The following is a 27884-nucleotide window of genomic DNA, read 5'->3' as shown; positions in this document are numbered from 1 at the left end:
CCAAGGCTAAAGGAATCCTGCGAACAAGTGACTCATTTGTTGCCATCATTATCCATTATTCATTCAGTAAATATTTAATGAGTGCCTCTGGGTGCCAGGCATTGTGCTAGGTGCCAGGGAGAACTGCTCTCCTGGAGCCTCTGATAGCAGAAGGAGAAACATCATAGACCAAGGTAAGGAATTTGAACCTGATTTTAGGAACAATGGGAAATCACTGAGGGATTTTAAGCAAAGATATGTGGAACATACCAATGAGACACGAATGTGTACGTCCACATGAAAGTTCATCGGCTATTATTCAGGATATCCAATAAGTGGAAATAATCCAACTGATTGTTGGCTACCAACTGATAATGGATGAACAAAACGCATCATATATGTAAGAGAATACTACTACACATCCATAAAAAGCAATGAAGTACTGACAAGTGCTACAACGTGGATGAACCCTGAAAACGTTACGCTAAGAGAAAGGAGCCACACTCAAAGCCATATACTGTATGCCTCCATTTATATGAAATGTTCAGAATAGGCAAATCTGCACAGATAAAAAGCAGTTATGCTGCATTGGACAGGGAGGCCTAGAGGGACTCGGGGTGAGGGGTTTATTTGGTGGGGTGATGAAATGTTCTAAGATTGACAGTAGTGTTTGCACTACTCCATGAATACACAAAAAAACTGAAGTGTATATTTCAAATGTGCAAACTGTGTGATATACAAATTATATCTCAAAAAAGCTGTCACACACACAAAAAATTCAGTTTTGTCTGAGGAACCATAGTCACATCTCCTTGGGCACTGCTGTGTGGCCGCAGGGCCCTGGAGCATACCTCTGTCTGCTTTCAAGCGAGCCACTTAGGCTCTAAGAACAGGGTAGCCACAACCTCACGGAGTTAATGGAAGAATTCATGACATTGTATGCACAAAGGTGTCTCTGTCACAAACCCCCTGAACTTCCTCAGGTTGAGAGTGGAAGTCTCCACCTGTGTCTCTAATGAAAACCCGAACACAGGTTCCCAGACCGTGATCCTAGGCCAGAAGAAAGAGTCGAGGTCTCAAGAAGTGGGAAGGCTCATTGACAACCCCACAAATGCTTTAATGGAGGATCCACGGCTCTGCATTCCCTTATCAGGGTAGCCCTGATGCTCTGGGGGAAATGGAGTGGGTACACTTATCACACAGCGAGGAGCAGAGACCAGTTCTCTGGGAGGAGGCCAGCAAATGGGAGAGTGGGTCTGGCGGGCCTGGCTGGGGACTCCCCTATCAGTGGCCTCCTCTACCAGTGACCTCCTCTGGTGTGGGGAACAGGTGGAGGGGGAGGAGGAGGGATACAGGCTCAAACAAATGTCTAAGTTACAGGTCCCTCCGGGTGGGTGTGGTCTGTTATTCACTCCTCTTGGGGGCTCACCTGTCTCCACTCGTACCTGTGTTTACATCGTCTGCCTGGGCGTTAAGCAGGGGAACATTATTATCACCTGGGAGGTGGGAGACCCCTGGGAAGAGAAGCTGAGAGAGCCTGGGGCTGCGACAATTGTGAGGATGTGGGCATTGGGCCCACTAGATGCAGGCCAGAGCTATGGGAGCCCCAGGGAGACAGGACCCTTGGTTTAGAGCCTCACAGCAGGAACACGTCCCCCCTGGAGCTTTAACTGCTGATAACACTCTTGCTTCACTTTTCTTTGCAGGTTATTTTTATAAAATATATTCATTTTTTAAATAACAGAAACAATCCATGCTCTTTGAGGATACATTTGAAAAATACAGAAAAGCCAGAAGACTTTTTAAAAATGACTGGCAACCTGTATTAATCTTTGCATCTCATTTAAAGTCACATTTTCTACTCAGGAACATGCAAAACCAGGAACTGGCTAGGGCTAAAACTTACTTATTTGTTCAATAGGAATTTATTGAGTTGTCTTGTATCCCTTCTGCAAGAGGTAAGCTATGAAGGAATAAAATTCATTAATTAAAAATTTAAAGAATCCACACGAACCAAGCATTATCACAAATTTATTTTTTTTTCAATTTTTTTTTTTAGTTGCAGATGGACACAAAACCTTTATTTTATTTATTTATTTTTATGTGGTGCTGAGGATCAAACCCAGTGCCTCATGCGTGCTAGGCAAGTGCTCTACCACTGAGCTACAACCCCAGCCTGCATTATCACAAATTTTTTAAGCACCATTTTTTTTTTTTTTTCAGTGGTGGGAATCAAACCCAGGGCCTCGTGCACGCTAGGCAAGTGCTCTACCATTGAGCTATACCCCTAGCTTGAGCACCTAGAGTCTGAGCCAGAGTCTGAACCAGGTGCCAGGAGGCTGAGACCAGATGCTGTGAGGTATGGATTCTGTCTCTGTACCTTTGTTGTACATGCCTGATGATCCACTGGGGGCTTGTCAGGAGCCGTCTAATGTCCCATTCTTCTGTATTCTTCCAGTGATCTGCAGAGCCTACCCCCATCTCCTCACATGCACACACAGTTGCTGTGTCACTGAGTTCTAGGTCAAGGTTAGGCTAGGCAGAGATGTATCCACCTGGGCATGTGTTCCCCTCAAGCCCTTTGCTTCGTGGTTTACCTCTAAGGCAGTTTCAACCTTGCACTTGTCTGTTTGATTCTTGCTGGGGGAACTGATCTTAGAATCTCCTCTACAGGCTGCCCAAGGTCTGGGAGCCCGCCAGATGGGGAGCAAGGTAAGGGCTCTTGGCTCTCAGAAGTCCTCCACTTCACATGGCTGGCCGTTCAAGGTCAGCATGCTGTTTGATTAGATTAATAAGGGCTGGGGATGAAGGGGAGATGAACATGAATAGACTAGACACAATGCTGGCACTCAATATTTTCTCTCTCTTCCTTAATTTGTCCCCTAAGTAAAATGTTGAGTGCCCAGCTGCGTGCTGACGTGGGCTTCCACCAGCCTGGGGGGCCACTTGCGTATCCCCCTTCCCAACTCCACATTCAGGGTTGTCATGGTGGTGGCTTGAAGTCAGCCACGGTGGAAGTATTTGCACCATGGAAATGGGCAAACACTACAACCAGGTCTTTTCTTTGGAGAGCTGGTGGTTAAATATTTACCAGTGCAACACGAAATGCAGATGGGCAAAAGTGAAGAAGAAAAGTAAAACCCCCCTAATGCCACAAACCAGGCGATAACCACTGTGGACGAGTTACCATGGGCTGGAGTTTGTGATGTGATACCCTCTTGGTTACTCTTCCTAATTAACCTATGAAGTCAACCAGCACCTCTGCTTTTCAGGCAAGAGTGTGAAGGTAGGATGAGATTACAGGGCACTGAATCTAAAGTCAGGGTTCCTTCCTCTGCAAAATACTGTTTCTTTAATCACAGAGCAAGATCCCACTTAACAGTGAAGCAGCCAGTTTGAAAGATGCTGGGATACGAATGTTTGTTCCTTCTAAAACTCATGTTGAAATTTGATTGCCACTGTGGCTGTGTTGGGAGGTGGGCCTTTAACAGGTGATTAAAACATTAAGAAGGAGTCATGCCTTTCTTGTGGGAGTGGATTCCTTCTAGCAAAATAAGGTTGTTTAAAGTGAATTTGCCCTCATGCTTTCCCTCTTCCATGCACTACCACTTGCCTTTCCACTTTTACACTGTGTTATAATGTCACAGGAGGCCCATGCCAGATATAGCTACCTCATCTTGGTCTGCCAACCTCCAGAACTGTGAGCTGAAATAAACTTCCCTTTGTAAATTACTTCATCTCAGGTATTCTGTCATAGCAACAGAAGATGGACTCAGACAAAAGGGATGACTAATGGGCTATCCAAAGGCTCCTAAGACTAATGAGGGGGTAGCATATACAGAGTAGATACTCTGGATAAGGGACTAATTCATGTCCTGAGCAGGACAGCACAAGATTTCATCACAATGTACAGAATGGCATGCAACTTAACATGTATGAATTGTTTATTTCTGGAATTGTCCATTTAATATTTTTGTACTATAATTGACTCAGATAACTGAAACCATGGAAAGCAAAACCTTAGAAAAGGAGGAGTACTATATTTATACCACGGAAGTCAGCATCCACTACAAATAGAATTTCTACCCTTGGAGAACTGGTTGTAAGACTTTTACCAGGACACCACCGTCCAGCACTCACTCTGGTATCACTCTTCCCTGGCTATTTCCCCAGACTATAAAATGTTTTGTGTATTACATTATATATATCATCCACCACATGGGGATGTAGACAGACTTTTGTGAACTTACTTGCGAGTAAATTATTATATTCATATAAAATTATGGTTATGGCATCAATTGTCATTAACCCAAGATCTTATGCACAGCAGAGCCAGGTAAACGTGGTGACCACTTCCTGTGTCAAATGAGCACACAGAGCTACAAGTTGTTCATAGGGGAAGTGTGGGGTGGTAAAGTTACTGGAGTTCTTTCCAATGTCTGTTGACTTAATGCTTACTTGTTATGGGGTTTTTATGGAGAACAGTCACAGATCAAGCTCATAGTACGGGATCAATGCTGTTTATAAGTGTATCACAGGTGATACTCTCTGTGTCCCTTTATTAAAGCAAGTAGCCCTCTGCTTCCCTAATGTAACTTCTGGTGCAGTTCTCACTTGTGGTGGAGTTGACTACACTCACGTTAGCAAGGGAGCCTGGTACACCTGCTTGCTTCCTGATACACCTGAGGTTCCCCAAGCCTCTGTCTGGCTCTCACTGCCTCTCCTCCCCTGGACCCCACCCTCCCAGATGGCAGAGGGTGGAAGGAGGGGGAAAGAGCTCCGCAAGGATGATGTAAAAAGACACAAAGTTTGGGACAATAGGATGGTTTTTATGAAAGTGTAGTAACAACTCTGATTTCCCAATGTAGTCAATGAACTGTCTAAGAGTTGAGACTAAAAAAGAAATTGACAGAAAGGGAGTAGCATTTTATTCAAGAACAAAGTAAACAGCTTTCTAAGGAGAATTATTTTGCCCAGCAAAATCGTGTATGTGAACTTTCATCTATATCCAGTGTCCCTTTTGACAAGGGGTGTAGTTTAGGAAAGGGCAGGGTGACATCTCCAATTCACTATTTGTACAGGACTTGTTTCCAAGATGGGAAGACAGCTGGTTTTGTGGACTCATGATCAAACTAGATACTGTGTGCTTTTGAATTTGCCCTTGGACACCTTGCAAAGCTTGAGACTTTGACGTTATGAAGCAACAACTGGAGAGAGCTTGAAAGATGAAAAACTCAAGAAAGAGTGGGGAAGGGTCGATCCCTTCCCTCTGCGAGCGGGAATCCTGAGAGAAGCCCAGAGAAGCGGAATGATGCCGACTGCACTTTGAAGGCAGTTGAACAGCTTATCGGCAATCGATGACACCTGTGCTCGCTAGACGAAGTCCCGCAGTAGAAAGAAGACAGCAAAACAGACAACCTTGGCTTTTTACTTCTTGGAAAAATTAGTAAGGTCCTGGAAAATGGCCTTAGCTTTCCCCCAAAGTCTCTTCCAGGGTTGTGAAAGGGTTGTGTTCACTATAGGAATTAGAAAAATCTCAAGGCGGCACATGCTATAAATATTGTGCATTTTGGAAAATAATTTTAATTTTAAAAGTATGCTTTTCTTTTTAACGTCTTCTTTAAAAATTGCAATTTAAAAAAATGGAATTGTATTTATGTTAATTTCGTCACACCAAGGCCTTTCCAGGAAGGCAGATGTGAGCCCTGCCTAAAAAGCTCACTGGGAGACAATTGCACTCACAGATCTTCATAGGACCCAAGGATGACAACCATGTGACGATGGCCAGAGGGCTGGGTGCCACTGGACTTCCTTGGAAAACTATCAGAGAAATATGCCTGTGGCTGACAGTGTTCGATTTGTGGGCTTCTACTTACATGGACTCAGATAGGTCAAGTTATTTGGAAGAACAGTCACTGTGGTTCAAGGACACCTCTGACTGACTCCAAGCAGATTCAAATCAGGACACAAAGCAGCTGGACCTAAGAGACTTTCTTTCCCCCTATCAATCTTAATATGCCCATCATACAATTTTTATTAATTTTCTTCCGCGAGTGGAATTTCTGTTTACGTTTTCATCATTTCGCCACATGAAAAGCTAGAAGGGATATACAAAGATGTTTCTCCTTTGCTCTGACGGAGTGATTTTATTTGTTTCCCAACTCCCAAATCTCCTTAAATTCATAAAACAAAACAAATCAGGAGTCTTAAAACGGTAGGCTTGACATCTCTCACTGCCCCAGCAGAAGGTCCAACTCCCCCTCTAGAAAAATATGGCCGCTTTCTAGTTTTCAGATCTCTGAAAACCAAGGGCCTGACTGGGCTTCAAAACAGTGTAATGTGGAAGGGGAACCCAAACGGGGGACCCGAAAGCAAACAGAAGCAGTGGCCCTGCAGCCTCAGGAAGGGTCTCCTTTTGGGCACATGTTAGGGAGCCAAGCTCCTCTTTACAAGCCAAAGTTGCCCTCCTCTCCTTGCTGGGGCTGGGAGGCACCCTCTTGCCTGGCTGGGAGGCAGGTCCTGGGAAACAAAGGAGGCAGGTGGAAGTTCCCCATAAGGCTAGCCCTCTGGACCCCCAGCCCCAACCATCCAATTCAACCACAGCCTAATGCTCCCTTTCCTCAGAAGGAGTTTTAGAGATAGGTACTCAAGGTATAGAGGCCAGGGGGCTGCACTGGGTCTCCAGGAGGCTTCCCAGGCCTAGGCCTTATCCAGCCATAGGCCAGAGTTTAGAACAAAACATTTGGAGAGATGGGCCTTGAAAATGCAATGCCTGATTCCTGGGCCATAGAGCCGGCAACACGGAGTTCAAGTCCTGGCCCTGCCACTTGGCATGATAATCCTCTGGAAGCTTGTTTCCTCATCTGGACTTGAACAACATATTTGTGAAGGGGCTGGCATATAATAGGAATGTAAAAAATAAAGCAGAACATATTATCCATGTCCTTCTTGTCTCTTGAGTTCAGCTGAGTGCCCTCTGGGAAGCTCTTCCCCCTCCGTCTCTCCTGGTGCCTCTCACTCAGCACCATGGGGGCGGCTTTCCTGAGAGCCTGGCATATGCCTTGGCTCCCACCAGACTGGGAACTCCTGGAAGCCGGGAATCATGACCTATCGCTACCTTCCCGTCTCCCTAGCCAAAGGGTCTGGCACATGGTAACTGCTTGACCACGTCAATACACTCACCAGGCCCAAGTTCCCAAGAAGTTGACTTATTTTCCACATTCCTCCATTTTCTCTTCTCTCAAAGGGGGAAGCAGTAAATGATAATAAACTGCCCTAAAGTCCATGTTGTTATCTAAAGGATAAGGTCAATAATTATATGTGTTTATTCACTTGGTGAGTTCCTTGGAAGACAAGTGCTGTATGAATCTAAGAAGGAGACAAGTTCAGGTGGGCCACGCTAATGAAGAAGAGACTTATTCCTGTCCCCACTACGCCAGGTGTGTGAAGGCTGGCTCCTTCCTCCACTGGTAAACACAGCTATTTCCCACGCTCAGCCCCAGGATTGGCCCCTCAGAGCTGGCTTTTGGGGTGGCTTAAGGTGTTCTGGATGCCATCCTTCTGGTTTCCATCCCTATTTCCTGGCTTTGGGGCCCTTTACATCAAGGCTGCACATCATCCAGGGCCTGGAAGATCTAGACTTCTCCCACTTTTCCCTCCTCCTCTCTTCTCCATCTCACACTGGATCAGCCCACAGCAAGGCTCAGTCCAGGGCATACTGGTGGCAACTTGAGCCCAGCCTGGCAGAGGATATGACTGGCTGGCTAGACCACAATGACCTTGGTAGCAAAGAGAATAATTTTGCAAAGGGTTCCCCTATTCCCATGCCTAGGGCTTAGGCAATGATGCCAATACTTTGTTCCTAAAAATGTTCCTGTGGATGTAAAACCAACCCTGACTCTCTCAAGCAGCTGCAGGGACACCTAGGCTTCTCCCCACCCAGCCACACGCACCTTGTCTATCATTCCAGCCAGGCTGGCTGGTAAGTCCTGCTGGCTGGTAAGTCCTGGCTTGACATCTCAGGACAGATGAGGCACATGTCAACACTTTGGCATGTTGCTGAGTCCTGGTAAGGTGTTCTGGCCAAAGCTATTCTTATAGCAAGGGTTGCTTGGGCTTAGAGATCTGTTGTGAACAGGACAGCTCAATTTCCCCCTTGTCAAGAGGGCCGTAGGGTCCAAGTTCAGTGTGAAGGACGAGGATGGGCACAGCATGTTCAACCAGTGATCTGTCAACAAATACTGTACAGTTCACTCTGGCTCAGAGAAGAAAGAAGCATCAATCTATTGGGGGAAGTTCTAGTCCCTTTCTCCTGGCTTTCAGGCTGAGTGGCACTTCAAGAGAAGATCAGAAGAGAGAACTAGGAATGCTTAGAAATGGTCATGAGTCATCACTAGACTCCCTTCCCTCTCAGGTTCTCCTACCTGGTTCATTTAAATATTCATTTAAACCTTTATGCTCATATTCCTTTAACTTGAGGATACCAGTTGAGATATGTATTTCCACAAAATCACTAGGCTCCCTGGGCATTTTCCCTCAACTCTTCTTCCATAGGCATTGCTTTGCTTTCTTTTCTTTTCTTTTGCCTTTTCCTGCCCTAGTTCTCCCTTGTCAGAGAAATTTAAGAGCTTGTCTATGTGAGGCCAGCTTTTAGTTGATTCTGGGTGACTCCTCCCATATCCATCCTGGAGCATCTCTTGGGTTCAGGTTGGGTCTCCTGGCATAGTCTGTGATGCTGTTCCTTCTCCTACTCTACCTTCCCCGGGAAAGACCTTGATGAGGTACAGGTGGGAGTCAATGGTTTGGGAACATGGAAGTGATGATCCTCATATGATGTTTTTTCTTACATTACAAGATGGACTGTGGTCTGTTAGGGTTTGAATGTGTCACCCAAAGTTCCTGTAAGTTCCTTTTCAGCTCTTCAGTTGAATGACTGGTCCAACAGAAGTTCTGGAAACTTAATCCCCAACCCAAGTGTTGTGAGGTGAGACCTTTTTTAAGAAGCAATTAGTCATGAGGGCAGAGGATTAATGTTATCCCAGGAGTGGGTTAGTTGTGCAGGAGTAAATTTCTGATAAAAGGATGGGTTCGGTCCCTTCATTTCCTTCTCTCCATCCCTCTTGTTACGGTTTGGATCTTGAATGTTCCCCAAGGCTCATGTGTTGAAGACTAGGTTCCCCAGTACAGCAATGTTCAGAAGTGGGGGCTTTTAGGAAGTAATTGAATCTTAGGTCTCCTCATCAATGGATAAATCCATTGATGGATTCTAAGCTGAATGAATGGACTATTGGGAGGACATGGGAACTTTAGGAGGGGGGACCTGGTGAAGGGAGTGCCCTTGGGGACTGGATCTTGTCCCCAGACCCCTTTCTCTTTCTCCCATTCTCTGTCCTGAGGCAAGCAGCTTTTCTTTGCCATGCCCCTCTGCTATGATGTTCTGCGTCACCTCAGGCCCAGAGCAAGGGAGCCAGTTGACCATGGACAGAAACCTCCAAGACCGTGAGCCAAAATGATTCTTTGCTCCCCTAAGTCGATTTTCACAGGTATTTTTATTATAGTAATGAAATGTTGACCATGTGTTAGTCAACTCATGGTCCTCACATGGCCAACACATGACCTCCTCACCCCTCTCCTGCATGGGCTCTGCTGCCCTTCCGTCCTTCCTCCATGTTATTACTGAGCAAGAAGGCCCTCCCTAGATACTCCCTCATCCTTGGACTTCCCAGCCTTCAGCACTGTGAGAAATACATTTCTTTTCTTTATAAATCACGCAGTCTATGGTATTCTGTTAGCAGGAAATGCACTAAGATATGGTCAAAGAGAAATTTCAGGCTGAACATGAAAGTGCTACTAGAACACCTTAAGTATAGGCTAAGGGGAAATCAATGGAAACATCTCCTTTCATGTCTTTTCACATAGGACAGTCCAACTTCTTACTGTGGCATCCTGACTGAGACTGCAGGATGGACTAACTGAACCTGTAAGTTCCTTTCCAGCTCTTCAGTTGAATGACTGGTCCAACAGAAAGTGTGTTAGGAGAAGATGAGTAAAGAAGAAGATGGGAAAAGGAGTATGCCCCATCCCTGCTGCATAGAAAATCCCTGGGAAAAAAGCAAATGAACAGAACACTGGAGTGGTTCAGTCTTAAGAGGATTTACTGAGGACTATCTATCTCTCCATCCTGTCATGGTTCTGGCATAGAAAGTCTTACATCACTTAAGCACTGTGGTTCTGAGGATTTAGCTTGGTCTCTGTTTTGCTGCTACAATAAATGCTACATTTCTGGGTGACAAGAGTGATACATGGCATAAATTAATAAATAAATAAATACTTCAAAACAAGGAGGGGAAAAAAGAAGCTTAAACAGCAAGAAGTGTCAGTTGGTTTTCAATGGCTGCATTATGAGCTGCACGAGAGCAAAGACTGAGCTTTCTCTGTGTCGTCATTTTCTCTAATGCACCACAGTTCCATCCATGCATTAGGTGCTAGGTGAAGTATGAATTGAAGTTTTCCTTGCAGGCAACTAAATCCACAGTTCTGACACTTGAATAGATCTTTTTCACTTGAAAAAAAAAAAAGTCTGCTTTTGGGTATACCAAAGAACTTGGTATCTTCCAAATTGTTTCTTTTAATTCATAAGCCGAGAGGCTTGTATTCTATCCAGATGAAAACAGGAGAGTGTCCAGGGCAAAGGAGGGGTGGGGTGGTTGGTTGTTTGGGAGAGTCAGACTCATGCCATCTTGAGAACTTTCAAAGTTCTTCTAAGAATAGGGCAATTATGAAAGAAGCAGTTCTTTTTTTTTTTTAAAACATTTTTATTTATTTATTTACTTTTTTAAAGAGAGAGAGAATTTTATTAATATTTATTTTTTAGTATTCGGCGGACACAACATCTTTGTTTGTATGTGGTGCTGAGGATCGAACCCAGGCCGCGTGCATGCCAGGCGAGCGCGCTACCGCTTGAGCCACATCCCCAGCCCAAGAAGAAGCAGTTCTTAACAGGTCTTCTGACACTGCTTAGAGATTTTAATTTAGAAATGGGCTGCATGGCCTCAGGAGGAGCCAGACAGTATTTATCCACCACAGAGTAGATGGGATACTTGTCCCAACATAACAACTTGAGAGATTTCTTGGATGACATGTTGCAGGAACATGGTGAAAACAGAGTCCATGAAGAAGCCTTCCCATGAGTGCCTCAAGTACATAAAGGCATGAGAAGTGGCCTTCACAGCGACACTTCCACAGCAAGCCTCAGCTATCAAGCTGTTGCTACCAATGCCATCCAGAACATGTGAAGGAGGCTGTAAGAAAATGTGCTACCCAGAAAATCCTGCCCACCCCTACCATATTTCAGACACACGGATTTATGCTCAGTGGTGGAGTTATATATCAGGATTCTGTCTGCAGATGGAAGGATGAAGAAAAGGTATTCTGATCAGAATCCATGAAACTCTTATCTAGGAATGATGGGCGCTCACACACAATCGTTGAGTCCCAGGGCAGTGATGAGCTGATTTCCTAATTGAGGGTTCAGGGCAAGAGATCCTTGATGTTAAGGCACTTAGGAGTGTCTCTGAGCAGAAAGCAGAAGTTGGCTCTGGCTGTGGTTTATCCATAACCGACAAAAGGAATGCAGCACTTCCCCCTCAGAGGGCCATTAGTCAGGGCCATGGAACCCCACAAGTGCCCTTCAGGATTATAATGCTCACCAGAACAAGGCTGCCAGGGCTCAGAAGTAAAAGTGCCATTTGGCTCCATAGAGAGAAGTGTGTCCATTCTCAGAGGACAGTGGAAAGGGACTGCATAATGTCCCTGAATCAGAGTGCAAAGCTCTTGAGCCATTGGGACAGCCAGCCGACCGGAAGCTGTTGACAGACTAACCCAAGCATTCTCCCAGGAACAGGGTGCTCACAAGGTGAGCCAGAGCCACTCCAGCTGGACCAGACTTCTTGCCAGTACTTGTAAAGGACAGAAACGAACCTTGGCTCTAAGAACAAAAAGAGGCGCTCAAGCATCTCCTTACCTCCAGGCTCCTCAACCCCCACTCTGATGGCAGCGTCGGTGTGTACAGCTGCCACCTTCTGAGCACAGAGGCTTGGGAAGAAAAAGCCACTATGGAGAGCGGGGGTTAAAAAAGCTGTTTTAAGGTAATGGAAAAGAAGATCGATCGGCTGGAGGAGAAAAATCACAACATCTTCAATCACAAATCAAGCATGAAACTAGTTACCTGCCAAGGAGAGAAGGGAGACTCTTAGCAGGGTTCAGGAGGCTTTGGGATCTGGCCCAATCCCTGGGACCCCAGGTTCAATACCCACCAAATCCTCCCCTGCTGTGGCCCCTCCTCTGGCCCTTCCTCCAGGCTGCTGAGATCCTACACAGGCTTCTAGAGCCTACTGCGGTGCAGCCTCCTCCAGGGAGCCCACTCCCTTTCCCTGCCTGCGCCCAGTTGCTTTCATCTTGCTGCGGCTTCTCAGCAGTGGTGTTTAAAGACTGTGGTGGCTCTGTCTGTCTTTCCCACTTGTACCCTAATGTTTTATTTACAGACTCAGATGTTTAACAGTCAAAAATGAAGACTGCCAGAAACACGCTCAAATGCTCAAGAGTGTCAGTGAATCAAAGCTGCCTTATGTTACCTAAGGAACCATCCGGGAGACTCAGCTGGGCAGCTGTGGGTAAAGGAAGGAGCAACAAAAATCCCACTGGGACTCCAGCTGACTGTGCAACACAGGGCAAGCCACAGGACCTCTCTGGACCTACTCTTCCTCTTCAGGAAAACAGCAGGCACACTTTCTCCATAAGGTTGCTGCTAGGATTAAATAAGACACTTTATGCCAGTGCCGGCATTTCACAGACACTCAATTAAATGCCCATGAAATTGAACTGAACTTCAGCCTGAAATAGCTTGGCTGAAAGCCAAAGACCCTCTGAGGAACACTATTTTATAGAAGCAGTGGAGTGTCATGCTTAGAATGCAGCTCTTGGAGTCAGACTGACTGGATGTGAATCCTGGCACCACCTCCTTGGGAAATTTCCGCGGGCCTCAGTTTCATCATGTACAAAATGGGAATGGTAATAACGGAGCCACTGTTAGGATGAGATGGGGTAACGTGTGTCTGCTGTCTGGTGCTTGGGATGCTCTCAACATATATGTATTAGGATCATAATTTGCATAGTGGGACTTAAAAAAATAGCCCTGTTTGCCTGGAGCAAAACAGGGAGTATTGAGAATAAAGTCACTGTGTTAAAAGTCACTAGACCTTAAACTTTCAGTCATCCAAGCCACAGAGTGAGTAAACAGTAGATGAGTGTGATTACTACCTGCAGTTTGCTTGCCAAATGTAGATGCCTGGACCCCATCCCAGATCTACAGCATCAGATTCTCTGCAGGGTAGGGTCTAGTAGGATGCATTTTTAATAAACCCTTCCAAAGGATGTGATAACCCCTAGAGTTGTCTAATCATTGTCCTGTCATGGCAGCTATTAAATGGAGATGCCTGGTTTTGGGACATGTACTGGTATATCCAGTATTCATCTGACATTCTGACTTCTTAAGAATCTGTTAGCCAATGGGGAAGTACAGGTACATGCAGGGTTATCTTTGGGGGTACTATTTTACTTATTTATTTTGTACCAGGGATTGAACTCAGGGGCACTCAACCACTGAGCCACATCCCCAGCCCTATTTTGTATTTTATTTAGAGACAGGGACTTACTGAGTTGCTTTGTGCCTCATTTTTGCTGAGGCTGGTTTTGAACTCATGATCCTCCTGCCTCAGTCTCCTGCGCCACTGAGAATATAGGTGTGCACAACCATGCCTGGCTCTTTGCACGTGGCTTGGTTTGCCCCTCTTAAGTACCTTTATTCTATAGATACATATATTAGAGACTCATAGTTCAATAATGTATGGAGCTGGCTTGAGCCATTCTCGTGAGTCAACTGTGCATCTCTTCCCAACTCCATATTTAGCACCCTCACGTTGGAAGTTTGAAATCGGCATGGTAAGAATGTTTATACCTTGGAAACTGGCAAATATCACAATCAGAGCTTTAAAATTTTTTTCTCAGGGAGCCAGTATACGAGCACACCTTTTGTTCTCAACCATAATAAAGTTCTGTGCTGGAACCCAGAACGTGGTCTAGGGCAATATATTTGGATCCTTGGATGGTTTAGGGTTGGTTAAAGCCTGGTTTCTGGAAAAGAAAAAAAAAAAAGAAAAAAAAAAACCCCAAATGACCTAAAATAGAATGCCAGAGATGTCCTGACACTTTAACTCTGGTGGCAAGGCTCAAGAGAAAACCTCCTTGTGCTCTATGTCACACCCTAACACCCAGCACTGGGTGGGCCATCTGGCAAACCACAATCTCAATACCCAAGCAGAAGGGAGTAAGGGTGTGGATTCTTTGGACCAGCCCCTCAGCACCACCGGAAAAACAATCCTGTTCTTCTGAGGGCTGCCCAGAGGCCTTCATACCTCAGGAAACCAACCTATAACGTCTGGGCAGGGCAGAGGTTCTACAATAAATCTCTCACCTCTGAGTTCAGGGGTGGGGTGCTCTAGCTAAGTTTCAGCCCCCATTACCAGCCTGCCTCTGACTGCCTTTCAAAAGGTCACCCATTGAGAGCCCTAAGCCCTGCAGTGGGCCCTGCTTCAGCAGAGACTGCTGGGGAAAGAAACATAGACCTTTCCTTTGAATTCCTCCTCTCAGCAGTCAGGTGAGTCAAGGAGAATTCAATCCAATTTCTCAGTAAATCCTACTATGCTCTGGAAGGACACGGTCTGAAAAAATCTATTTTTGTGCTTTTATTTACTTAAGGTCTGCATGCCTGGGGAGCTTTTTCATAGTGCCATCAAACTGCTTCTCGCTTAACAGGAGGAAAAAAAAAAAAAAAAAAAAAGGTCTTTTCCTGTAACACTACCAGCAATAGCCCAGCCGCACAGTCCATAGGAACTGCGCTGAGTGAGGACCCCTAATTCTCATTGGCAGGAGGTTCCTTCCAGCACTCTGCCCAGCAGTCTGGCTCCAGCATGTGGCTCTCCCTTTCCAGGGCTGCCCAGAGCTCACTCATTTTGGTTTTCCTGGTTTAAATGCTGTTTTTGATCCAGAAACACAGCCTGTCTCTGTGGGGTTTGTGCCTGCCATTCTAGCAGCTTCACAGGGTAAATTGTGTGTGCGTGTGCGGGGGAGGGGGGAAACTTGGAGCTGGGGACACTACTGTCTCAAATTTCTAGAAGACCTGAATGCTCAGATGAGAAAACAAAAATCCTTCAATCCATTCACTCGGAGCTGTCTGTACTGGTGAACCCAGCCCGTGTCCCTACCTCTGCATCAAAGCCATACATTGGGTTGCTACCCGGCCAACTTTATCTCAGACTTATAGCAGCATCAAAAGCAAGTTGCGTGCTTCACTCCCCTTCTGCCGCCCATGGTGGGCTGTAAAGTGGCCCCTTCATTGCCATGAGTGCCATGGCCAGCACAGAGGCATGCAAGCATCCAAACCAGTGGCCCCAGAGCCTTCTTTGCCTGGTTCCTTCTCAGCTTCTCTTGAGTCAAGGCTCCGCTGTGGGCCCCCATCCTGATGCCCTCATTCCATATTGGGAACAAATGGCTCGGGCCCTGGACATTATGAGAAGGCAGGGACTGAGCGGAAACCTCCTTGGTTTGGCCTCTGTCACTAACCTCTTTGGGGCTCCAGAGCATTCTGGAGAATTAAGGCAGCAGATAGGTTTGTGGCTCCATATATAACTAAGCATCAGAATCTCTCAGGAGCTTTCAAAGGACAGGTTCCTGGATTCTGGCCAGACCGACAGAATTGGAATTGAGTTCCAGGAATCTGCATTTGGGAATAAAGCTTTCCAGGTGTTTCTTTTCTTCTTTTTTGTAATTTTAGTTGTCAATGGACCTTTATTTTATTTATTTATATGCGGTGCTGAGATTTGAACTCAGGATCTCACGCACACCAGGCAAGTAAGTGCTCTACCAATGAGCCACAACCCCAGCCCCTCCAGGTGTTTCTGATGCAAATCTTCAACCCAACACTGGGCTAGACACTCCCAGAAGTCCTTCTTATGGAAACAGTCCACTCTTTTAAATATTTTTTATCCTGTGACAAACTGGGATGGGAAGAGGGAAGCACATGGTGAGAGACATCTGCTGTATTTGTTCATCCAACCAATATTGATGGGACTATAATAATGTCCCTTCTGTGATGCAGCTGAGCGGCCATTAGCTGATCACTGGAGGCAGCCAGGAGGGGACTCTTCACAGTCCAGGGACTAGAAGTTGCCCCCACCCTGAACCTTGAAGGACAGGACTGCCTGCTTTGGCTGGTGAGAGGAAGAGAAATGGGCAGTCCTCAGCCATAGTGCCTCACCTGGCTGTGCCCCTGAGGTGGGACACATGTTGCCCAACCTCCTTTTAAGGCCTGGGGGTAGATGTCCCCAGATGCAGGAAAAGCCCTTTAATATAAGCAACAGCCATACGGAGACCCACGCAAACCAAGAAAAGCAAACTCCAAGCCCTGAAGTGAATATACGGGAAAGGCCTGCTCGCCTCCAAAAGAGACTGATTGAAGGGACTCCTGTGCCTGGCTGTCCCAGGCGCGGCGTGTATGAGTAAAGAGCCAGCAAAACCCACCCTGTACCAAGATAAGATTCAGAACATGGGTTATGTCCACAGAGAAGAGGGAAGCCCTTGTTGGAGATGAATGGAAACGCCTCCCCTGCACCCCCTCCCATCCCAGGGAAAATTAGCCTCTCATTCCAACTAACAAGTAAGGGGGAGAATTTCAGGGACAGTCCTACCAAACCATTTGCATGCTAGTCTGATATTTGTACAACAGTTATTCTATGTGTTAGGTGCCAGCCAGGAGCCGTCTGTGACAGATCTTTTAGGGGGAGATTTATTGATAAAACAATATTATTGAAAACAACATCAATCACAGCAGCCAATCTTTATTGAGTATTTACTCCATGCTAGGCACTGGCTGGGTGCATTACATGGATTGTTTCATTTAATCCTCCCAACAGCCCTGCAGGGGTGATCTTATCTCCATTTTATAGACAGGAGACAGAAAGTCAGGGGTTAAGCTATTTGCTCCCAGCCTCACAGTTTGGGGATGGTGGAGTCCGAGTTTGAACCCAAGTCTGCTGACTCAACTCCTAGGCCACTCTGCTTTTCCAAAGGATGGCAGCCCAGGGAAGGTGAGATAGGCGGCAAAGTGACCAGAGCTCTTAGGTTAGTTATGAATAAATACCCGAGGAGTAGCACTGACCAAATATCCAAGGACCAAGGAAATATAGAAGCATAAACTGAAGTCCCTGTCTACAACAAGCACTCATACGCTTCCCGCCATGAACGAGACAGACAGAAGAACGCACTGAGATAATAAAGGGCTAAATTGTGCCAGACAGTTAGAGAATAGGACAGCATAAAAGGATGTGAGAATTGAGTAGAACAGGCTGAAAGGGCAAAAGGAGCTGGAGGGAGGTGGGAGCTGAGGTGGGAGGGCTTTCTTTATGAGGGTGGTTCACGTGGGCAGGGCCCTGAGGGCTGTGGGGGAGCGGAAAATGGGACTCCCATGGCTCCAGCGTTTGGTAAATGTGTGTGCAGGAAGTACAGGGGGCTGGCAGCTGATAGCACTTGTGCCAACAGGGCACTGGAGATGGTTCAGTGCAGGAAAGAGGAAGTCACGGGTTCTCCCTCACTGTCCTCATCCACTCACTGTTGATTCGTTCATTCACTCTCCCACTCATTCACCCATCTAGTCAATGCTTATTTGCTGCCATTAAATATACACCAGGCATTGGGGTAATGAAGGAGGTGGTGTCTGCCCTCACAGGGCTCACAGACCATTAAGGGAGACCATCCTAGACACCCATGCCCACAACATGCCATGGTGAGTGATAAAGAGAGCATGTTCAAAGAGCTCATTGTGCATCAGGGACAAAGGAAGCTTCACCAGGCTGACCCCAGAGTGGGATTTGCAGGTGAGTAGAGGTTGCTTCAGGTAGCCCAGGGTAGGGCGGAGTCCCAGGTAGCAAGAACAAGACCAGTGAGATGCATTTGGCTTGTAAGGGTAGATGGGCATAGTGGGGAAGGAGGGAAGAAGGAAAGGAGATGGGCCAGAGAGGGAAAGAGGCAGGATTTTACTGTGTCTGAGTATGGGAGAAACAGACCAGTGACTGGTGCTGGTTCTGGAAGCAATGCTGAGCTAGCTTGCAGGGACAAACATGGAGGTGGTGGCTACTGCAGGGTTTGTGAATTGATTAGGGATGTCTGACCTGTGGTAGCGGACACAGGGACAGCAAGGACAAAGGATCTAAGAGGAAAGTGGCATGACCACTGTGAGAAATGCTATCACTTTCTGGCTTGGGGTACTAGAAGAGGGGAGGGTGGATGGGCACAACAGGAGGGGAGGACGGGTTGCAGAGCACTAGGGACTGAACCGTGTCCCTCCCAATCCATTTGTGGAGGCCCTAGTCCTCAAAGCAATGGTGTGAGCGGGTGGGACCTTCAGGAGGTAATGAGGATCAGGTGGGGTGAGGTCACAAAGAGTGGGGCACTCCAACGGATTAGCACCCTCATAAGAAGGCTAAGCAACATCAGATTCTCCACTGTGAGCAGGTGAGAAGACAGTGCCAGACAAGCCAGGGAGAGAGAGGGTGCTCGCTTTGCTAGCACCTGATCTTGGACTTCCAGACTCCAGAACTGTGAGAAATAAATTTCTGTCATTTAAGCCTCCTGGTCTGTTGGATTTTGTAATAATAGCCTGAGAAAACGAAGATGTCTTGGGAAGATGAATTCATTTTGCAACCTATTGAATTCGAGCAACTGATATAAAGTCCCAGAGGAAAGCTGGGGTGGGGCTGGGACACCATGAGCGAGCGTGAATTCAATGTGGCAGGAATCACCCTATGATGTGATGCCTCCCACAACAGGGTTAAGGACAGGATTTGGGAACACCAACAAGTCAAGGACAGAAGAGAGAAGGGGCAGTAAGGAAAGTGGAGAAGGAACGCCCGGAGAGGACAAAGGGAAAGCAGAAGATGCCAAAGAGGACAAGGGACAGAGAGTTCAAGTAAGAAGGACAAAGCAGCCAGGGTCTCTAACGACGGGGAGCAGAAGCCGTTTTGAGGAAACGGTGGAGGGTGGAAGTTGATTGGCAGTTGCTGTTGAGGGATGTACAACCAAGGATGAGTGAGTTGTTTCTTTCAATTTTAAACAGCAAAAAATGTGAATAAGGCTTTAGCTGCAAGAAGCCAGGAGAGTCTTCTTTTCCCTTCTGGGGTCTTTGCCTGACCTTCTGTCTGGAAGTGCTGCAGACCAGGGTCTAGCCAGGCTTCCTGGGTGTGTGAAAAGCCCTCTTGTCACCCCAGATTTGGCACTGTCCACCTTCCCACCACAAGGGCTCTTCCACTGCCCCACAGTGATGCCGCGGAGGGTGTAGACTACAGGCCAGACACCATGTTTCACATCAGCCAGCCTTCTGAGGAGAATGAGGGAGGCTCGGCTCCACCAGGCCTAGGATATGGTGAAGAAATGAGGCCTCAGGGCTCTAGTTACCTGCCCAGAGTCAGGCTGCCAGCCAATGATGTGTGGAGTTGGGACCCACATGTATCAAACCCCGCTATGTTTCCCTGCCTCGCAAGAACCTTTCCTTTTCATGTTTTCTTGAAAGAGCCACCCACGCTGACCCTGCCGACACATACCCACATAGACACAGAACAGGCCAGCCTGTGGAGACGGGTGCAGGAATGCTCCATGGGTTTACTCCTCCCTGTCCACATGTCCTTAGCAATTTCCTTCTCGCACTCATTTTGGGCGTTATCACTGGACCTGTTTTGCCCAAGAGAATATCACCAAATGTGACACCAATGAAATCAGCAAGTGTACTTGTGCACTGGGGTTCACCTGTGCTCTCTTGTTTGGTTAACACCTCACATGAAGAAGCCTGGGCTGCTCACAGGAGAATGGAAAGACCACATGGGGTAGGGTAGGGACTAGCTGGTCCTTTCCACGCCTCTCCAGACCAGCCAGCCTCCCACCACAACTAGATAGGCAAGGGAGCCCATCTTGACTGTTCTGAAGCATTACTCAGTAGACCCCCAGGAATGTGACCAATAATGATTCATGTCTTGAGCCATCAAATTTTGGGGTGGAGTTAATTGCACAGGAAAAGCTAATTAATCCAAGTCCTGAAAGGAGGCCCAAGCCAGGCTCTCCTTCCATCTCTGGAGCATCCATACACTCCTTCATAACCACTCCCAGAATACACTGTGTTCCTGAGCATCAAGAGGCTTTTCCATCCTTCTCCCCAGGATGCAGAGTGGGTCTGCCCCCAGCCAGCAGGCAGTACTGGTGGGTGTCTGGTTATTTGGGGACAAGGTGACAGTGGCTCACTTCTGCCATACTGTCCCCAGCTGAGTGTTTTTCCACTGATGGGGAAGGAGATCTCTCTCTAGTGAGCTACTGCAAAGGCTTTGAGGCAGCGTGTCATCAAAGAGTGTGGAGGAGTTTTTGGGAGACTGCAAGATCCAGCCACCTCCCAGCCCCACTTAGCAAGAAGCTTGCTGTTTCTGTTTTCAGAGAGGCGTAAAAATGAATGAGTACTCAAGAAAGCCAACCTGATCAGTGGCACTTTGATAAGGTGACAAAATCACTCCCTCCTCCAGTCCAAACCCACTCTCTGTGGTGGACTATTATGGAAAGAAGCATTGACTAATTAGGAGCATCTCCAGGACATGAGAAAAATCAGCACCTAAAATGCCTGAGCAGAGAGAATTCTTTGTTAAAAAGAGAGAAAAAAAACAAAACAAAACAAAGCAAAAAAGCTAGGATGTCGCTTTCCCAAGGGTATTTATACAAGGAGGAGGAGATAAGAATTAATTAGGACAGGAGTTTCTACCCAAGTGACATAGAAGACACAATTATTTTTACTGCTTGTACAGACCAAGTGCCCCTTCCAGGTGGTGACAGATCCCTGATGCCACCACTATTTTGAAAAATGACTTTTAGTCTTTGCTAGTTCTAATGAAGCTTGAAATTAAGACAGTTCTTTTGTTTACTCCTCCTGTTTGTGAAGCCCTAGTCACCCATCAATAACACCAATGTCTGGATTATTTATTTCTCATTGCCCAACCTATGGGGCATAGAAGAATTTTATGAAGCCACATGTGAGGCATTTTCTCTCTAGGAAGCGTGGAGGCACTTCCCCACGCTGCAGAGCCCTTTTATGATTTGGATTTTGACAGACAGTATTGATGCCTGGCTTTGAGTTGGGCAAAGAGCCCTGAAAATCAAAGGCTCGATTCTTGTCACCTCTTGACATTGACTGACTGTGAGATCTTGAGTAAGTCCTTTAACCTTGAGAAAATTCAAAACAACAACAATAATATGACTAACATATTATAATCTCTTCTCTAAAAAAAAATTGTGGTTAAAAACCCCACATAACAGAAATCTTAACAAATCTGTGTATTCTTGTACAGTATTGTTAACTATAATCACAACGTTCTAGAACTTTCCATTTTGCATAATTGAAACTATACCCAATGAAGAGCAAATCCCGACTCCCCCGGACCCCCAGCCTCTGGCAACCCCCATTCTACTTTCTACTTCTGTGAGTCTGAGTACTTTAGCTACTTCATGTAAGTGGAATCATGCAGCATTGTCCTCTGACTGGCTTATTTCATTTAGCATAATGTCCTCTGGATTCAAACATGTTGTATCCTCAGACTATACATACATAGTCCTCCCTGCTGACATGGTAAGTGCTTCCATATATCAACTCATTCACCAAATGTGACACAAATGAAATCAGCAAGTGTACTTGTGCACTGGGGTTCATCTGTTCTCTCTTGTTCGGTTAACACCTCACATGAAGAAGCCTGGGCTGGTTCACAGGAGAATGGAAAGACCACATGGGATAGGGTAGGGACTAGCTGGTCCTTTCCACGCCTCTCCAGACCAGCCAGCCTCTGTAGGTGAAGCCAGTTGCTCACAGAACTCCTGCAAGGTAAATATTATTATTACCTCTCTCTCTCTCTTTTTTTTGGGGGGTGGGGATTGTTATTATCTCTCTTTTTTGGGGGGCTACTGGGGATTGAACTCAGGGAAACTTGAACACTGAGTCACATCCTCAGCACTATTTTGTATTTTATTTAGAGACAGGGTCTTATTGAGTTGCTTAGTGCCTTGCTGTTGCTGAGGCTGGCTTTGAACTTGCGATCCTTCTGCCTGAGCCTCCTGAGCTGCTGGGATTTCAGGTGTGAGCCCCTGTACCTGGCTATTATCTCTTTTTGATGGATGAGGAAACTGAGACACAGGGAGGTGAGATAATGTGCCCAAGCTTACCTGGCACGTGAAAGATTCTAGATCCATCCCTTTGAACACTACATTGTTCTTTCAGTTTAAAATTCATATTTTAGGCAAATAAGTTCATAGAGATAAAGAAGTCACTGAGCACCATGGCAAAAGGTGGGGTAGGGAAAACGAATGAGAGGCAGTGTCTGAGACATATCCTTTTGTGTGGTCCCAAGTGGTCTTTTGTAGGAAAACAGGGACCTAGGTCCAATCCTGGCCTTACACACAAAACTCTGCTTCATTGAGATTACATTTCAGCAGGGAGACAAACATTCAACAAACAGTTCTGACATTATACAGTATGGAGAAGGGGGGAAGCATTATAGAAAAAAATTTGAGCAGGAGTGGAGATTGGGTAGGCTGGGTGAAAAGGTAGAATGTTTTAGACCTGAGATGTCCCCCACAAGGCTCATGGGATGAAGACTTGGTCCCCAATGCAGCAACAATCAGAAGTGGGGCTTTTGGGAAGTGACTGGATCATAAAAAATACAACCTCATCAGTGGATTAATCCACTTGATGGATTAATGACTTGAATGGACTACTGGGAGGAGGTGGAAACTGCAGGCAGGTGGGGCATGGTTGGAAGGAGTAGGTGACTGGGGGGCGTGTCCTTGAAGACTATTTCTTGTTGGGAACCTTCCCTACTCTCTTTCTCTTGCTCTCTGCTTCCTGGCTGCCATGAACTGAGCACCTTTTGTCTGCTATGCCCTTCTGCCATGATGCTCTGCCTCACCTCCAGAGATCAGGAGCCCCCCGACCATGGACTGAAATTGCTAAAACAGTGAGCCAGAAGAAACCTTTCCTCCTGTAAGCTTTCTTGTCAGGCATTTTGGTCACAGTGACAAAAAACTGACTTAACACTGAAGGCGAGTTGGAATTTTGAAAGGTGTCACTGAGAAGATGGTAAATGGGGAAGGCAAGGGGGTCAGTGAGGGGCAGGAGCATATCGGGGGATGGTGCTGTGGGGAGGGAAGAGCTGGTGGGGAGGCCCCGCAGGGAGAGCTTAGGATGGCTAAGGAAGAGCAAGAGGGCTGGTGTGGCTGCAGAATTGCTCACGGAAACCAGAGCAGAGGGCAAGGGAGCCAGGGAGGGAGTGGGTTAAGGACGTGGGCAGGAACTCTGAGTGACACAGGAAGACACGTGGGGTCTTGTGCAGAGAGGCGTTAACGTGATCTGCCGTCTGGCTCTGGCAGTCATTCGGGTGATGGCAGTTCAGACCAGAGCAATAGAAGTAGACGGAAAGAAGGGATTGGTTCTGGACCTGGCCCTCCACGAGCATCAGCAGTGGTTCTTGAAGCAGGGGCATAGGCGGGAGAAACGGTCAGAGTCAAGAGAAACTGGAAGAATAGGGTGGCTATTAGCTGCGGTGGAAAAGCTGTAGGTGAAGCCAGTTGAGGGTGTTATGAGTTGAACTGTATCCCCCCAAAATGATCTGTTGAAATCCTAGCCCCAATACCTGGGAATGTAACCTTGTTAACCAGGCCTTTGTAGAAGGAAGAATTAAGGCTAGGCCTTCCTCTGACTTGAATGGTGTCCTTGTCAGAAGAGGAGAGGAGACACAGGGCAGATGAAGTGAAGACACACAGGGAGGTACCACGCCATGAAGGAGACAGATGCTAGAGTGACACGCCACAGACAGGAAAGCCAGCAACTCCACCTCAGAGAGGCTGGGAACAGTCTCCTCGCCAGCCTTCAGGGAAAGCCTGGCCCTGCCAACCCCTTGATTTTGAACTTGTTCCCTTCAGAATTGTGAGAGAATAAATTTCTGCTATTTCTAGCTGCCCATTTGTGGTACTTTATTATGGCAGCCCTGACAGACTAATGCAGGGGGTGAGCTAGATTTTCAATGTCACACGTGGCAGCTGTCAAAGAAGCAACGGCATATAGGAATCTTGAGTTCAGGAGAGAAGCCTGGGCCGTCGGGACATATCTACAAACAGAACACATTTAAATCCTTGAGACTTGATGACATCAGCAAGTTTTTGATGAAAGTAGGTGGGAAGAGAAGAGGGCCAAGGATTGAGCCGCGAGCACCCCAAAGTGGGGACTTGGGAGAAGTGAGAACAAACTAGCAAAGGGCTCAGAGATGGAGCCCCCGGAGAGGTGGGAGGGACACCAAGAGAACAGACTCCCAGGACCTGGATTCCTTCTGCGGCTTCCACTGTCCCTGGGGACAGAGGTCTCCCTGCAGCCCCCTTTCCTGCTCTACCTGACAGGAGAGAGCTCCAGCGGGACCACTGAACCACTGTCAACGCCCCCAACCCCATGTCTTCCCTGTTTTCTGTGTCTCAGCCTAGAGCCTCCCTTCCCTGAGAATGCACCCAGCCCAGGTGGAGGGAGGTAATCTGCCCCCAGTGGGCTATCCTCTCTTGAATTCTTGGGCTCATCTCACCCTGTGGGGTTTGTGGGAAGGCCTAGTTTTGCATTCAGCCGGCTCCTTGGCACAGGGCTTGGCATGGAGCAGGTTGTCAATAAATATTTGCTGAAATTAACGAATCAGTAAATTGAAAGGGGCCTCTTCTGGTGGCTACATCATGTTAGTAAACTTAGCGTTAACATTAAGTTTAGAGTCAACTAAAACACACACACTTAAAGTTTCTTAAGCTCTCTCTGCCTTTCTTGAGTTCACTTTTTAAAGTCTCAAGAATAGAATTGAACATCTACTGCTGTGAACCTTCTATCTTGATACACATAACTCCGACTAATAAGTAAGGTATTTGGGGTCCTGATTCCGTCAGTCTCTAGACTAGTTTTCAGGCCTCACTCTCCCAAAACTGTAATGAGCATATCATCAACGCTGTTACTCAAGTCATTAATACAGCACCAAGCAGCACAGGGGTAGGAGAGAGTCCTGAATGTCCCCCAAACATGGCTGAGTAATGACCTACTCACCCAACAGATAAGCACCGAGCATCCACTGTGTGCCTGGGGTTGTTCCAGGCGTCAGGGATTCAACCCTGAACCAAACAAAGGTCCCTGCTCTCACTGAATCAGAGTCAGGGACAGCCTTCCAGTCTGTAGCAAATTGACCTACTTGTGTGGTTTTATGTCCATCTCATCCACAGACATCTCCTGAGAGAACTTGGCCAAGTATCTTGTTAAAACCAGAGACACTGTATCATGTTCCCCGAGCTCCCAGCCCAGGAGTCTGTGGGGAGTGGACATGGTGTTTTTCTCTGGCAGGAGTAGCTCCTAGTAGGCCCAGGTTGGTTCCTGGGGGTCACCTTCTTTTCTAGAAGTCACAGCCTATCATTTCGGTAGCACAGTCCAGACTCTCCCCTTACCTGTGAATTCTGAAATTAATTTTCTTTCCTGGTCTAGAAACTAGAAAATCATCATTTGATCACTTTCAGTCTTGAGACTTCTCCTTTTCTCCATGATTCTGTGACTCTCATCAAAACATTCCATGTCTCAGTTTTATTCCAGTATTCTAGGATTCCATTACCTAGACCTGTAATCTGAGTTCAAATAACTGAGTGTTCTCTGGTCATTTCTCCACTTATCCTAGGCTCCAATTTCCTCTTACTGGTAGGGGTCCCCCCCTCCAGAGTCTGCAAATCATTCTCCTTAATGCCCTCTGGCCTCAGTCTTCTCTTTACCTTTTCCCCCACATATCAGGCAGGATTCTCCAGAGCAACAGAAACAATAGAAAATATGTAATTATAAAAGGCAGTTTCTCAAATTGGCTCACATCACACAGAAGCTGAAAAGTTCCACTCCTGCAGGAGCCAGGAGAGCTGGTGTCTGGCTGCTCAGTCCAAGAAGCTGGAAGCCCCAGAAAGAGACAGAGACCAATAACACATCCCTGGTCTGAGGCCAAAGGCTTGAAAACTCCCAGGACGGCCACTGGGTCAGGTCTGAGTTCAAGGGTTGATGAGCCTAGAGTCTGATGTCCATGGATGAGAGCCACAGAAAATGGCCTCATCTGGGCAGGGAGAGGGAGGGTTCCCATAATCCTCTTCAAAGGCATACCCCAATGGCCCATCTCTTAAAGGTTCCACCACCTCCTAATGGTGTCACCCTGGGGACCAAGCCTGTAACTCAAGACTCTGGGAGACATTCAACATCTAAACTATACAGCACCCCATTTTATCGTAAATCAACCCATTTTTATCCCATTACTCCAGATATGGAACATTTATCAAAACATAAGTAGTATATAATATATAATAATGGTAAGAATAATAGTATAACATAACTATAATACTAATATTAATATAACAAATATATAAGATTTAGATTATGATTTCTGACCTATTTTAAAGCACCTATGTCAATTTCATTGACACATTAATCATGTTAACATACTTGGAGATCATGCTCTGGGAGGCAATTAGGGTTAGACGAGGTCATGAAGGTGAGGCTTCAAGATGATGTTAGTGGCCTAATAAGAAATGAAAGAAGACCCGAGCTTGTTCTGTCTCACCACACGATGCCCTCCACCATGTTATGATGCAGCAAGAAAGCCCTCACCAGAGGCTGAGCAGATGCCAGCACGATGCTCTTGAACTTCATGCTCTTGGATTCCTGGCCTCCAGAACTGTGAACTAGGTAAACCTCTCATCCTTTTTTTTTTTTTTTTTTTGGTGGGGGGTACCAGGGATTGAACTCAGGGGTTCTCAACCACTGAGCCACATCCCCAGCCCTATTTTGTATTTTATTTTAGAGACAGGGTCTCCCTGAGTTGCTTAGGGCCTCACTTTTGCTAAGGCTGGCTTTGAAGTTGTGATCTTCCTGCCTCAGCCTCCCAAGCTGCTGGGATTACAGGCATGCACCTGGCAAACCTATCAGTCTACAAATTACCTGGTCTTGGATATTTTGTTAAAGCAACAGAAAAGAGACTAACATACTGCAGAAGAAGAAGAGGTTGGGGAGGAGAAATTATCAAGTCAGTGTGTTTTCAGTCTAGTAGGGGTTTTTTCAGAGTCACCATATGAGGAATTGGAAAGCTAGCATGCTCATTTACATTAGAATAATGTCTGGATTATATGTGCAAACATTTGGGTTAATAATAGGTGTTTATTATTACTTGACCTTCATATTTTTGTTTGTTTTTGTTTTCTGTCTGCTTCTCAATTCTACCTCATTTCAGAGAGTCATTGATTCTAATACTGAAAAAAAAAATCACTTAAAATACATGTGTGGAAGAATTTTTAAAGAGTAGGAGAAAGGAGGACAGAGGAAGAAAGGGCCAGAAAGGGGTCTGGCAGAGTTGCAGATTACTTGCATAGTTTAAAAGATGACATTCAAATTTGTCTCTCACCTCCTCATGGCTAGACATTCAGGAAAGATACAGAAAGTTTGATGTAAAAATAAATTCTTCTTTAAATAAGAAGTGAATGTTCTGAACAGCTTCTTCCTGGGGCTTTGTATTTATTACTCTGTTTCACAGAAATTGCCAGTCGAGAACAATCAGTTCACAGGCCTGTTACAAAAGATCATTTACTGAGAACATACAAGGAACAGGATTGCTGCTACAAGGGAGCAGGGGGGCTGTGGGTGGGACTGGTTCTCTCCAGAGCAGGCACTCAGGATGCGATTC

The 27884-nt window shown here is 46.4% G+C and overlaps 1 protein-coding gene across 6 annotated transcripts in view; it reads right to left on the bottom strand.

Annotated features, from left to right (window-relative positions):
- Positions 1-27884, bottom strand: part of Atxn7l1 (ataxin 7 like 1) — a 236872-nt gene that overhangs the window by 155344 nt on the left and 53644 nt on the right. The window lies entirely within an intron of this gene.

This window comes from Callospermophilus lateralis, chromosome 1, assembly GCF_048772815.1.
Source record: "Callospermophilus lateralis isolate mCalLat2 chromosome 1, mCalLat2.hap1, whole genome shotgun sequence".
NCBI classification, from domain to species: Eukaryota; Metazoa; Chordata; class Mammalia; order Rodentia; family Sciuridae; genus Callospermophilus; species Callospermophilus lateralis.
The sequence above is the reverse complement of the archived record's forward strand: the minus strand, read 5'-3'. Positions and strand labels throughout refer to the sequence as shown.